Below are 14372 nucleotides of genomic sequence, written 5' to 3' on the forward strand. Positions count from 1 at the left end.
TGAACCCTCACCCAGCTGACACCCTGCTCTGAAAAATATCTGTATTCCCCCTGAACACTCACGCTCCAGTGTCATCCCTTTCCTCAGGTCCTGCCTTTTTGTGTTTATAACCCCTGTATGAATGAGTATAAATTACAATTTTAAAAAAAATAAATAAACTTTATATATATATATATATATATATATATATATATATATATATATATATGAAAGTAGTGAAAGTAGAATTAGTACAATGAGTGGAAGTGTAGTTAGTACATAATGAACACCAAAAGCAAAAATCAATATTAGAACAAAACCAAAAACACACAAACAAACAAAACAGGTCAGAGAGAACATATGGGTATGTGGCCCCATTACTGTTCTTAATGCTGTCAGTAACTCCACAAGTTACGTACTAGACATGAGACAACTGTTCTGTTCCAGGTCTTACATGCTACTGTCAAAGTGTGAGCCAGATTGGGGTCATGGCACTCAAATATCCTTTCAGTACGATAGTCACCTTTGAGGCTCCCTGGGTTTTCTGCAGGAACATATTTCACAGCCTTCCATATGTGCCTGTAGGGCTTGCAGGAGATAATCTGACATTAGTTTTGTTTCTTTAGGGGGCCGAGGTTATGGTTACAGTGATAATCTCCCTTTTGACTAGACCACAATAAACTTAACAAAATCCATTGGTAATATTTAAGAGCAATGAGCATAACTCCAGATGTACTGTGGCACATCTAAGTGTGGTACATCTAACTGTGCAACAGTATGTGGGAATCTCGTCAGCCCAGTCTGAGTTCTTTATATGACACATAAGAAACAATTAATACTAAAGAAACAAAAAGTAAATATATATAAAACGAGAAGAAAGTGAGTGAGTAATATTCAAATACTAGAGAGAGGGCTAACGATTCTCAAGATGTTAATGAAGGAATTATTAAATTGGGGTGGGAGGAGGTGAACCAAGCCACCTCTGAGGGAATACAGCAGAGACAGAGATTTTGTAATTATCTGAATAATGATAGTGCCTTGTCAAGCAAGAATTAAAAGAAAAAAGTCATGTGTTTACCTGCTGATCACATTCAGAGAACTATGATTATGAAATTACTGGGGATAACTGTGAAAGACATGTTGGCAGTCATTCAGCCTCCAAAGATTAAATAGAAGTTTCAGAGGTGGGATAATGAAAGATGTTTTGAAAGAAATACAGTTCACCTGGAAAAAAATCTCTAAATTAATGGCTTGATCTTATAGAATTATAGTAATAAAAGATGATAGGAACCCTATTCAGACAGGAAAGACTTCTAGAAAAGACAAGGTTAAATGTCATAAGTAAGGAGGGAACTATGACAACCAGAATTGAAGGCTTCTACACAAAGTTTAAATGTCACACATTGCTTAACTATCCATGATATAGGCTACTACATTTCTCTGGCCACATGTAAGATAATACTGACTGGGGAGAGTTCATATGCAGTAAGCCAGCCAGAAACTGGGGTCATGGAAGGAAATGGAAACAAAGTGTACAGGTTAGGATTGAGCATCTCAAGCCGAATATGTGTCAGAGAGGAACATGCTTACTCTGCCTGTTCACTTACATCTGTGAAAACTCAAAGGACAAAAAGATCATATCAGAGATGGGATCAAGGAGGAGAAAATACATTTTCCCCAGAGAACAAAGTTTGACTAGAAAGGCTGTTCATTGTATCACTTAAAATGAAGACTAGAGTTTAATCAGATCTAGGGAATAGTATGGATAACAGCACACAGGGTGAGGCAAAAGCTAAACAGTTCTAGAGGTGTGTGCATCATTGAGTGGTCATACTCCTCACTCTCACATTAAATTTTATAGCTAGAAGGTTAATATTATGGAAAACACAGAACACTTAAAGGCTGGAAGATGAATGGTGCAGAAGGAAAGGAGAAATGCGATTACAAAGACAGTCCAAGAGGATGTCATGAAAAGCACAACCTTTCACATGGTAAATGTGTCAAAAGATATGAAGATAAAATTAATAGAAATTTTCAACAGGACATGAGCATATGAAACAGAAACACTATTTCTCAGAAAGAAAATATATCAGAAAGGATCAGGCTTCCCTAGAAATGTTTTGTGTCTTGTTGCTGAGTTGCCTGCCTGTACTTCAGCTGCCTGAATCACTGAACCTAGTGACCTCCAAAGACCTGATCATCCTGACCTCTTTTGAAAATTTGCCTTTCTTGATCAGTACTGGTAATAAACTGGTAGGCCTCTACATTTCTGCAATTCTTTCTAAATTGGATGATTTTTTTTCATGTTATTGAAAGAACTTAATGTACTAATTCACATAATGATTCTGTCTGATAAAGCTAAATGAGTTTTGCCTTCTGGAAACTGTATATTGTGCTAAAAGAGAAGGATTTCCTAAGGTGGGCTTTTCAGGAAACAAGTAGCACATGATCTCTCTGGGAGCATGGGCCTTCCCATTTTCTTCAAATCAAACCACACACTTAGTGCTTAGTGTCCTGTCCATGTACCTGTGAGGCTTTCTGAACAGAAAGCTCAGGTGTATCTATAGCTTGACTCACATATGGTATGAGCTACAGTCATAAAATGAAATCAAAGCTGATGATATTGTTTAATCTCCCTTCTTTGTTTTGGAAGCCAATTTTTAACATTTGCTGAGTAATTTGCTGTGTGTCTACTTCACTTTTAACCATACTCTGTTGTTATATATGTAGAAATATATTTTACTGGAAGCTGTTAATAATCAGACTACTGGATCCTAACATTCCCTACTTGGCAAGGAACAAAACATTCACTCAACAAACAAGACATTTGCATCTACAGTTACAATCTTCCTGAATTCAGTTGCCTAGATTCTAGGGTTAAAACACAACCAATAATAACCAGGTCAAAAGAGCTCCAATACAGCTCCACAACCTTACTACTATAGGCCTTGGGTATTACCACATAGTTGAAGCACAATACCAAAAAACATAAAATGTTATAAATGTATATGATATAGACATTTTTAAGAAGATGAATAAATTCCTTAAAGAAATCTGTGAAAGTACAAACAATGGAAGAAAATAGAAAAAAACAATTCAATACCTGAAAGTAGAAAAAGAGTCAATAAAAATTACCAAACTGTCAGAGAATTGAAAATGAAAGGTTTTGGGAACTAGAACAGGAATCTGAGATGAAAATCTCGCCAATGGAATATAAGATATGAAAGAGGGAATCTCAGATATTAAAGATGCTGAAGAAATGAATACATCAGTTAAAGAAAATGATAGCTCTAAAAGGACTGCTGTTACAAAACATCCAGGAAATCTGGGTCTCTATGAAATGGCTCAATCTAAGAATAATAGGAATAGAGAAAGAAAAAGAAACCCAAGTCAAAGATAAAGAAAATATTGTCGCTTCTGGTCTGCACCTGCTTGGGGGCAGATTAACCTGTTCCCTCATCTCCAACTCTGCACATTCTGCAGGGCTCCCAGGGGATCCCAGGCTATCTTAACCACCCAAATAACCAAAGCAGCAGGGACTCCCCAGGTGCCCAGAGGACAAGAAACTCCTCCCCCCTACATACTAACACCATCTCCCTTCTGGTCTGCAACAGCTTGGGGAAAGATCTGCCTGTCTCTCTGTCTCTCTCAACCCCACACACTTGGCAGTGTTCCCAGGTGATCTGTTGCAGCCAGGGCAATACATCCTCCAGGAGATCTGCTGTAAACTAGGGACACAGGAGGCAGGATCCAAACAGAGACACTGAGGCCAGGTAACACCAGAGGTAACCATATGGTAAGAGCCATGCATAAGATCATAAGCAACAGAAACCAATATACTTTGACATTAGAACACAGCTCTGCCACCACAGCAAGCCATGGATAGCCTGATTCATCTGAAGAGCATGATGCTGACCTAAAATCCCATCTCATGAAGATGAAAGAGACTTTTAAGGAGGATATAAATAGTTCATTTAAAGAAATATAGGAGAAAACAGTTAAACAAGTAGAAGCCCTTAAAGAGAAAACAAGTCCCTCAATGAAATACAGGAAAACACACTCGAATGGGTGAAGGAGTTAAACAAAGTGGTCCAAGACTTAAAAATGGAAATAGAAACAAAAACATCACAAATAGAGGCAACTTTGGAAATTGTGGGGCAGTGGGCTGTGAGAAGCAGCTAGGTGCCTGGTTGAACATAGGTCTTCAACCCTGGATCTTTATCAGACAGCAGGTGTTCGGCTCTGCTCCCGGGCCCTGGTTCTTTTCATGTAGCTTCAGCTCTCCACAGCTCCTCCCACAGAGAGGTCTATGACCATCAGTCAAGAGGAACAGTGCCTCAGGCTCTCCCACATGTAGATGAGGTATCTTCAAGCTCTCAGACAAAGACAATAGGTTTTATCTGCTGCCAGACCCTAACCCACCCTGAAAGTGTATATAAGGGCTCTATTCAGGAGAAGTAAAAGGTGTGTGAGAATCATCCTGGTGTCTGAGAGTTTCTGTAGCAAGAGCTGTAACACTTGGGAAGATATTTGCTCTCCTGGAACCTGCCTAGGACACCAAGCTGCCTCCTTGCCTGCTAGCTGGCTTCTTATTGGCCCAGCCCAGGTCGGCTCAGCACAGAGAGACAGGTCCAGCATCTGGAAGTGACCCAGCCCCAACAGCGGAGACAAGAGCAGAGGTGGCAGCAGAGGCAACAATCTCCCTTCCCTGCTCCCACTCTGTCCCCTTGGTCTGGATCCCCGCACCAGGCCGGGCCAAAAATTGTTGTGGGGCGCCCTCTAGAACTAGGGACCCACAGGAAATAGAAAACCCAGGAAAGAGGTCAGGAGAAACAGATGCAAGCATCACCAGCAGAATACAAGAAATAAAACAGAGAATATCAGACATAGAAAATACCATAGAAGATATTGACCACAATGAACAAAGAAAATACAAAGCATAAAACTTTCTAACCCAAAACATCCAGGAAATCCAGGACACAATGAAAAGATCAAACCTAAGAATAATAGGAATAGAAGAGACAGAAGATTCCCATCTCAAAAGGCCAGGGAACATCTTCAACAAAATCATAGAAGAAAACTTCCCCAACCTAAAGAAAGATCTGGTCATAAAAGTAGAAGAAGCTTAGAGAACACTAAATAGATTGACCAGAAAAGAAGTTCCTCCTGTCAAATATTAATCAAAGCACTATATGCACAGAACAAATTCAGAATATAAAAAGAGATGAGAAAAAGGCAAAGTAATATATAAAGGCAGACCTATCAGAATTACACGACTTACCTTTATTTTATTTTATTGATAATTTTATTTATTTACTGAAGCTCAAGACACACATTGAACCTCACACAATAATAGTAAGGGACTTTAACACCCCACTCTCAGCAATAGACAGGTCATTGAAACAGAAACTCAACAGACATAGTGAAGCTTATAGAAGTTATGAACTAAATAGATTTAACAGATATATACAATAGAGTTCAGATTAAGACAAACAAATATACCTTCTCAGCACTGCACAATACTTTATTTAAAATTTACCATATAATCGGTCATAAAACAAGCCTCAAGAGATACAAGAAGATTGAAATAGTCCCCTGCATTATATCAGATCAAAAGGGACTAAAGATAGACTTCAAAAACAACAGAAAGTCTACATAACCATGGGAAACTCAGCAACTCTCTACTCAATGATAACTTGGTCAGGGAAGAAATAAAGGAAGAAATTAAAGACTTTCTAGAATTTAATGAAAATGAAGACACAGCATATTCAAACTTATGGGACATAATGAAAGCAGTGCTAAAAGGAAAATTCATAGCGCTAAGTGCCCTACTAAAAAAAACTAGAGAGATCCTACACCAGCAACTTAACAGCATACCTGAAAGCCCTAGAACAAAAAGAAGCAAACACACCAAAGAGGAATAGACAGCAGGGAATGGGCTTAGAAAGAAATTAGGGAAACAATACCCTTCACAATAGCCATAACTAATATAAAATATCTAGGTGTAACTCTAACCAAGCAAGTGAAAGATCTGTATGACAAGTCTCTAAAGAAAGAAATTGAAGAAGACCTCAGAAAATGGAAAGATTCCCCCATACTCATTGATCAATATGATTAAAACAGTGAAAATGGTTGTCCTGTCATGCTTCGGTGTCCTGAGCAGTCCTAGGGCACCAGTTCTGCACCCAATCTCCCAAAACCCAGAGGTTGCTGGATTCCCAGGAGCTCTAACATGCCCAGGATCATAGGTGAGGAGGCCGCTACAACACCCCACCCAAACAGGGATTAATTTGAGACCCACAGGGACCCAGGAACACATTCACAGCCAGTGGCTCTGAATCCTTCCGGTCTGCAATAGTGCCCTGAGCAGTCCTGGGGTGCCAGCTTAGACCCAAACCCCTAAAACTCAGAGGAGCCTGGCTTCCCAGGAGCTCTAACACACCAAGGAACATTGGATTATAGAATCTCAGGATCTCAGGAGCTTAGTCACACCAGGATTTCAGGATACCAGAAGCAGCCTGAATACCAGGAGTTCTTATATCCAGGATCTCAGGATCACAGGACCACAGAGACAGCCAGACTCTGAGGAGTTCTGATACAACCAAGATAACAGGGCAGATAGGCTCCAGTCAGAGACAGTGAGTGAAGGTAGCGCTAGAGGTAACCAGATGGCAAAAGGCAAGCTCAAGAACATAAGCAACAAAAAACCAAGGTTACTTGGCATCATCAGAACCTAGTTCTCCCACCATAGCCATACATGAACACCCCCTGACACCAGAAAAGCAATATTCAGATGTAAAATCACTTCTCATGTAGATGATAGAGGATTTTAAGAAGGACATAAATAATTCCCTTTAAGAAATACAGAAGAACATAGTAAATAGAAGCCGTTAAAGAGGAAACACAAAAATCCCTTAATGAATTACAAGAAAACACAACTAAACAGGTGAAGGAATTAAACAAAACCATTCAGGACATAAAATGGAAATAGAAACAATAAAGAAATCACAAAGAAAGACTACCCTGGACATTATAAACCTAGGAAAGAGATCAGGAGTCATGGATGCAAGCATCACCAACAGAATACAAGAGATAGAAGAGAGAATCTCAGGTGCAGAAGATACCATAGAAAACATTGACACAACTGTCAAAGAAAATGCAAAATGCAAAAAGCTCCTAACCCCAACATCCAGGAAATCCAGAACACAATGAGAAGACCAAACCTAAGGATTGTAGATATAGAAGAAAGCAAAGATCCCTAACTTAAAGGGCCAGTAAATATCTTCAACAAAATTATAGAAGAAAACTTCCCTAACCTAAAGAAAGATATGCTCATGGACATAAAAGAAGACTACAGGACTCCAAATAGACTAGATGAGAAAAGAAATTCTTCTTGTCACATAATAATCAAAGCATCAAATACACAAAACAAAGAAATAATATTAAAAGCAGTAAGGGAAAAATGTCAAGTAACATATAAGAGCAGATCTATCAGAATTACAGCAGATTTCTCACCAGAGAATATATAAAAGCCAGAAGATCCTGAACAAATGTCATACAGACACCAAGAGAACACATATGTCAGCCCAGGCTAGTATACCCAGCAAAACTTTCAATTACTATAGTTAGAGAAACCAAGATATTCCATGACAAAAAGTTATTTATACAATATTTTTCCATAAATCCAGCCCTGCAAAGAATAATAAAGGGAAAAATCCAATAAAGGAAGGAAATTATACCCTAGAAAATGTAAGAAAGTAATTTTCCAGCAAACTAAAAAGAAGATATAAGGTATCTTCAGATATAAGTCCACCTCCACAAAAATAACAGGAAGCAACAATCACTTTTCCTTAATATTTCTTAACATCAATTGACTCAGTTCCCCAATAAAAGACAAAGACTAACAGACTGGATATGTAAACAAGATCCAACATTTTGCTGGATACAGGAAATGCACCTCAGTGACAAAGACAGATACTACCTTAGAATAAAAGGCTAGAAAATAATTTTCCAAGCAAATGATCCCAAGAAACAAGGTGGAGTAGGTATTCTAATATCAAATAAAATAGACTTTCAACTAAAAGTTATCAAAAAAGATAAGAAAGGACACTTCATACTTGTCAAAGGAAAAATCAACCAAGATGAAATCTCAATTCTGAACATCTATGCTCCAAATGGAAGGGCACTCACATTCATTAAAGAAACTTTACTAAAGCTCAAAGCACTCATTGTACCTCACACCATAATACTGGGAGACTTCAACACCTCACTGTCATCACTGGACAGATCATGGAAACAGAAACTAAACAGAAACAGAGTTAAACTTAGATAAGTTATTAACCAAGTTTATTTAGTGGATATCTATAGAACATTTCATCCAAAAGCAAAAGAATATATCTTATTCTCAGGACCTCATGGTGTCATCTCCAAAATTCATCATATAATTGGTCACAAAACAGGCCTCAATAGATACAAGAAAATTGAAATAATCCCATGCATCCTATCAGATAACCATAAAATAAGGCTGGTCTTCAATAATGATAAAATCAATGGGAAGCCCACATACATGTGGAAACTGAACAATAGTCTACTCAATGATTAATTGGTCAGTGAAGAAATAAATTAAAGTGTTTTTAGAATTTAATTAAAATGAGGACACATCATACTAAAACTTGTTGGACACAATGAAAGCAGTGTTAAGAGCAAACTCATAGCTCTAAGTGCCTACAAAAACAAACTGGAGAGAGCATACACAAACAGCTTGACAATGCACCTGAAAGCTCTAAAACAAAAACAAGCAAATACACCGATAGGAGTATATGGCAGGAAATAATCAAACTCAGGGAAACAACCAAGTAGAAATGAAGAGAACTATAAAATGAATCAACAAAACCAGAAGCTGGTTCTTTGAGAAAATCAGCAAGGTAGATAAACCCTTAGCCAGACTAACCTGTGGGGAAAAACACATGTGGGGCAGCTTCCCAGGACCGCTGCAGAGGCGGCCCACAGAGGTTGGCAGCAGCAGAACCCTGGAGGGTTTTTCCACCAGCAGGTTTCCACATACTAGAGAAGGTCTAGGGTTACAGATACTGGAAGCTTGGTGGAGGCAGGCCCAGAAGACACGTGGAGTCCAAGAGATGAAAGTTTTATTGTCCATGTTAGCATAATTAGATCAGTATATGAGTTCGCACACCCCCCATGCCAGGAGGAGCTCTCTGATATAGGGAGTGAGGAAGGGGAGGGACTGGGGAGGAATAACTTAATTAGCTATGCTCCTCCGGGCTTTAGATAACTCATTAATATGTAAATCTCTCGAGGCAGAGGCCTGTTAGTCATGCCCTTTACCTGTGTCTTATGTGACTGACAGTTTAGGTTAAATGGAGATGAGACCACATGTCAGGGCCCTGGGTTCTGGGGGTGTGGCCGAACACTTGCAGTCTTGGGGTTCCAGGCCCATGCCAACCCATGAAACAAGATGCCCTTCCACGTCCCGACACTAAGCAGAGGGCACAGAAACAGTATCCAAATTAACAAAATCAAAACTGAAAAGGGAGATATAACAGAAACTGAGGAAACTCAAAAATCATCAGGTCCTACTACAAAAGCCTATACTCAACAAAACTGGAAAATCTGGATGAAATGGAAAATTTCCTAGACAGATACAAGATATGAAAGGTAAAAAAGGAAAAAAACTACATGATCGTCTTACTAGAAGCTGAGAAAGCATTTGACAAAATTCAACACCCCTTCATGGTAAAAGTCTTGGAAAGAACATGAACTCAAGACCCATACCTGAGCATAGTAAAAGCAATATATATATCAAACCAGTAGCCAACATCAAACTAAATGGAGAGAAACTTGAAGCAATTCCACTAAAACCAGGGACTAGACAAGGCTGTCCACTCTCTCACTATCTATTCAATATAGTACTCAAAGTCCTAGCCAGAGCAATTAGACAACAAAAGGAGGTCAAAGGAATACAAATGGGAAAGGAAGAAGTTAAAATATCACTATTTACAGATAATATGGCAGTATACTGAAGTGACTCCAAAGCTTCCACCAGAGAACTCCTAAACCTTATAAACAACTTCAGCAAATTGGCTGGATATAAAATTAACTCAAACAAATCAGTAGCCTTCCTCTACTGAAAGGATAAGCAGGCTGAGAAAAAAGTTAGAGAAATGACACCCTTCACAATAGTCACAAATAATATAAAATACCTTGGTGTGAATCTATCCAAGCAAGTAACAGATCCATATGCCAAGAATTTCAAGTCCCTGAAGAAAGAATTTGAAGAAGATCTCTGAAAATGGAAAGATCTCCCATGCTCATAGATTGACAGAATTAATATAGTAAAAATGGCCATCTGGCAGAAAGCAATCTACATATTCAAATGCAATCCCCATCAAAATTCCAACTCAGTTCTTCAGAGTTAGAAAGAGCAATTCTCAAATTAATTTAGAATAACAAAAAACCCAGGATATCGAAAACTATTCTCAACAATAAAAGATCTTCTGAAGGAATCACCATCCCTGACCTCAAGCTGTACTACAGAGTAATAGTGATAAAAAAAAAAATGGTATCGGTACAGAGATAGGCAAGAAGATCAGTGGGATAGAACTGAAGACCCAGAAATGAACCCACATAACTATGGTCACTTGAACTTTGACAAAGGAGCTAAAACCATCCAGTGGAAAAAAAGGCAACATTTTCAACAAATGATGCTGGCTGAACTGGAGGTTAGCATGTAGAAGAATGCAAATAGACAAATAGATCCATTCTTATCTCTTTATACAAAACTCAAGTCCAAGTGGATCAAGGACCTCCACATAAAACCAGATACACTGAAACTAAGAGAACAGAAAGTGGGGAAGAGCCCCTGAACAGGACACCAATAGCTTATGCTCTAAAATCAAGAATTTACAAAAGGCACCTCATAAAATTGCAAAGCTTCTATAAGGCAAAGATCACTGTCAATTGTACAAAATAGCAACCAACAGATTGTGAAAAGATCTTTACCAATCTTACATCTGATAGACAGCTAATATCCAACATATATAAAGAACTCAAGAATTTAGACTCCAGGCAATCAAATTACCCTATTATATATGGGGTACAGCTCAACAAAAAATTTTTAACTGAGGCATATCAAGTGGCTGAGAGGTACATAAAGAAATGTTCAACATCTTTAGTCATCAGGGAAATGCAAATCAAAATAAACTGAGATTCTACCTCACATCAGTCAGAATGACTAAGAACAAAATCTCAGGTGACAGCAGATACTGGTGAGGATGTGGAGAAATAGGAATAATCCTCCATTACTGATGGGATTGTATGCTGGCACAACCACTCTGGAAACTAGTCTGGTAGTTCCTCATATAATAGGGCATAGTATTACCTGAGGACACAGCTATACCACTCCTGGGTGTATACCCAAATGATGCTCCAAAATATAACAAGGACATGTGTTCCACTATCTTCATAGTAGCCTTATATAATAGCCAGAAGCTGGAAAGAACTTAGATGTCCTTGAACAGAGGAATGGATGCAGAAATTTTGGTACATTTACACAATGGAGTACTACTCACCTATTAAAAACAATGAAGTCATGAAATTCTTAGCCAAAAGGATGGAACTGGAAAATATCATCTTGAGTGAGGTAACCCAATCACAAAAGAACATACATGGTATACACTCACTGATAAGTGGATATTAGACCAAAAGCTCACAATACTGAAGATATAACTCACAGACCACATGAAGCTCAAGAAAAAGAAAAAGTGTGGGTGCTTTGGTCCTTCTTAGAAGGAGTAACAAATACTCACAGGAGCAAATGGGAGACAATGTGTGGAGTAGAGACTGGATGAGGGACTGCCTGGAGATTGCTCCACCTGGGGATCCATCCCAGGTGCAATCACCAAATTCAAACACTGTTGTGGATGTCATGAAATGCATATTGACAGGAGTCTAATATGCCTGTCTCCTGAGACGCCCTACCAGGACCTAACATATACAGAGGCAGGTGCTAGCAGATAACCATTGAACTGATCACTGGGTCCCCAATGGAGGAGTTAGAAAGAAGACTAAAGGAGTTGAATGGGCTTGAATCCCCATGGGGAACATGACAATACCAACCAACCAGAGCTCCCAGGATCTAAACAGCTATTTTGGGAGCACACATGGAGGGACCCATGGTTCCAGCTGTATATGTAGTGGAGGGTGGCCTTGTCAGGCATCAGTGGGAGAGGAGGGCCTTGGTCCCGTGAAGGCTACAAGCCCAAGTGTGGGTGTGGATGGATGTCTGGGGGCACAGCCTCACAGAAGTAGGAGGAGGAAGGATAGGATAAGGGGTTTCTGGGAGGGGGAAATGGGAAAAGAGGATAACATCTAAAATGTAGACAAATAAATTATCCAATTTAAAAAAAAAACAGATAATGGAACTGGCTATTACAGTCGAGCATATGAGAATTTTTGTCAGCAATTTAATATTACCCATATTACTGGGATTGCTTATAACTGTCAAGGACAAGGGACTATGGAAGGGGCCCATGGAACTTTAAAACAATATCTTCATAAAATACAGAGGAGGAGGTATATCCCCATACACCACTAATTTATTTTAATCTTGTTATTTTTACTTATTTATTTTTTAAATTGGATGCCTAGGAACTTTCTGTTGAGTGTCTAGGGCACTTTACAACTTGTCATACTTACACATAGGTGAAAGGGAAGGATCCACTTACTGACACAAGGCATGATCCCAATAAGGTATTTAATATGGGGAAGAGGGCATGTTTATGTTTTTTCTTCAGGATGCTGAAGAAAAATGATGGTTCCAAGAGTGATTGGTAAGACATGCTGATGCCAGGACAAAGAATGATGCTGGCCTGTGAGCTTACCGAGTGCCCTGACAATGGTGACTGTGAAGCTGTAGTGGACATAAGCTCCTGACTCACCTTTGCTTTCCTATACCCCAGATGGGACAAGCTGTCTTGCCTCAAGGTTTTAGACCTTGTAGAACAGAGAATCCAAAAGAGAAGTTATAATGACTCTTATATTTTTCTTAAATGCGACCAGTTATTCAGACTCAAACATGGACTGGTCCAGAAATCAATCCAATATTGAAAATAACAGTCTTCACTTGGAAGGCTGGATCTGGACATTTTCAGAGACATATTTAGAAGGTAGCTGCAGTTCTCTATGATGTTATGTTAATAAGAGAAGAAGTTGGACAGGATCTGGATTTCAAACAAGTGTTAATGCATGTGTTAAGGTTCTTTTAATTGTTAAGTTAAAATTACTTTTGTTTCTTCAACAGTATTTAATGTAAGTTGCATTGAGCGTATACTTTCTAATTGTCATAGTGTTTTGAAACCTGGCACGCCTGTTAAGGAATTCTATCAATCAGCTTTCGGTTTGTTGCCCTTAGTATCACAGGACCTTGGTCTTCTGCAAGAACTTTCAAGTATTGGAAGAAGCGAGTCAGGCTTTAAGCAGAAACAAGAGGGTAGTGAGGTTGATTATTCCTGGTATAACAGTTTTAAATACATTAATTGCTAGCACCACTGCTTCTGTAATTGGTTTGATGCAAGAAGTTAAGACAGCTACTCTTGTCAATCATTTAGCAAAAAATGTTACTAATCTGTTGAATATACAAGTGGATTTATATAGGCATTTGGAACAACAGACTGATGTTCTTTATAAAATTGAAATTATTGGAAAGAGGTTCAGAGTTTAAGAGTAAGGAGCCGTCTCGACTGTCATGCCAAATACCCTTGAATTCATGTTAGTTCTAAAATTTAGAGTGGTACTCATTATAATTAGGAAAACATTTAAAGTCACTTACAGTATAATTGACATAATTCTAACACCACTCTGGATGTTTCAACTTTGTATAGTGAGCTTATGAATTTCAAGAATGGTGCTCTTCTGAGTATTGATATGGCAGATAAAATTACACATGCTCTGAGGTCAGTATTTCTATTTTGGTCAAACTTCAAGAATGGCATATTTAGCTTGATCATCCTAGGCCTGTTTGTCTTGGGAACACTTTTATTCCTGCCCATTGAGTTAAAGCTTGTCTTTAACAACATCAACATGTTGGCAGATAAAGTACATGGCTTGAACCTGACAATGGACCCCCAGACAGAGTTATTAAATTAGCGGGCTGGCAAGCCAAGAAATGATAAGATTCTGCACAGAGCCTTACGAACCTAAGACATAAGTGCATTGCTTTTGATAATGCATATTCATGCATATTCCATGACGGGTAAAGAAGGCATTCTTGTCAGAATGACCTAAGACAGGGTCAATCCTGTTTATAAAATAAAAAAGGGAGAGGTGTGGAGAGCTTTTGAGGCTGCTTGGAAAGAATCTGACATGGGCCAAGGACA

The sequence above is a fragment of the Grammomys surdaster genome, unplaced genomic scaffold, assembly GCF_004785775.1.
Source record: "Grammomys surdaster isolate TR1022 unplaced genomic scaffold, NIH_TR_1.0 149, whole genome shotgun sequence".
Lineage (NCBI taxonomy): Eukaryota > Metazoa > Chordata > Mammalia > Rodentia > Muridae > Grammomys > Grammomys surdaster.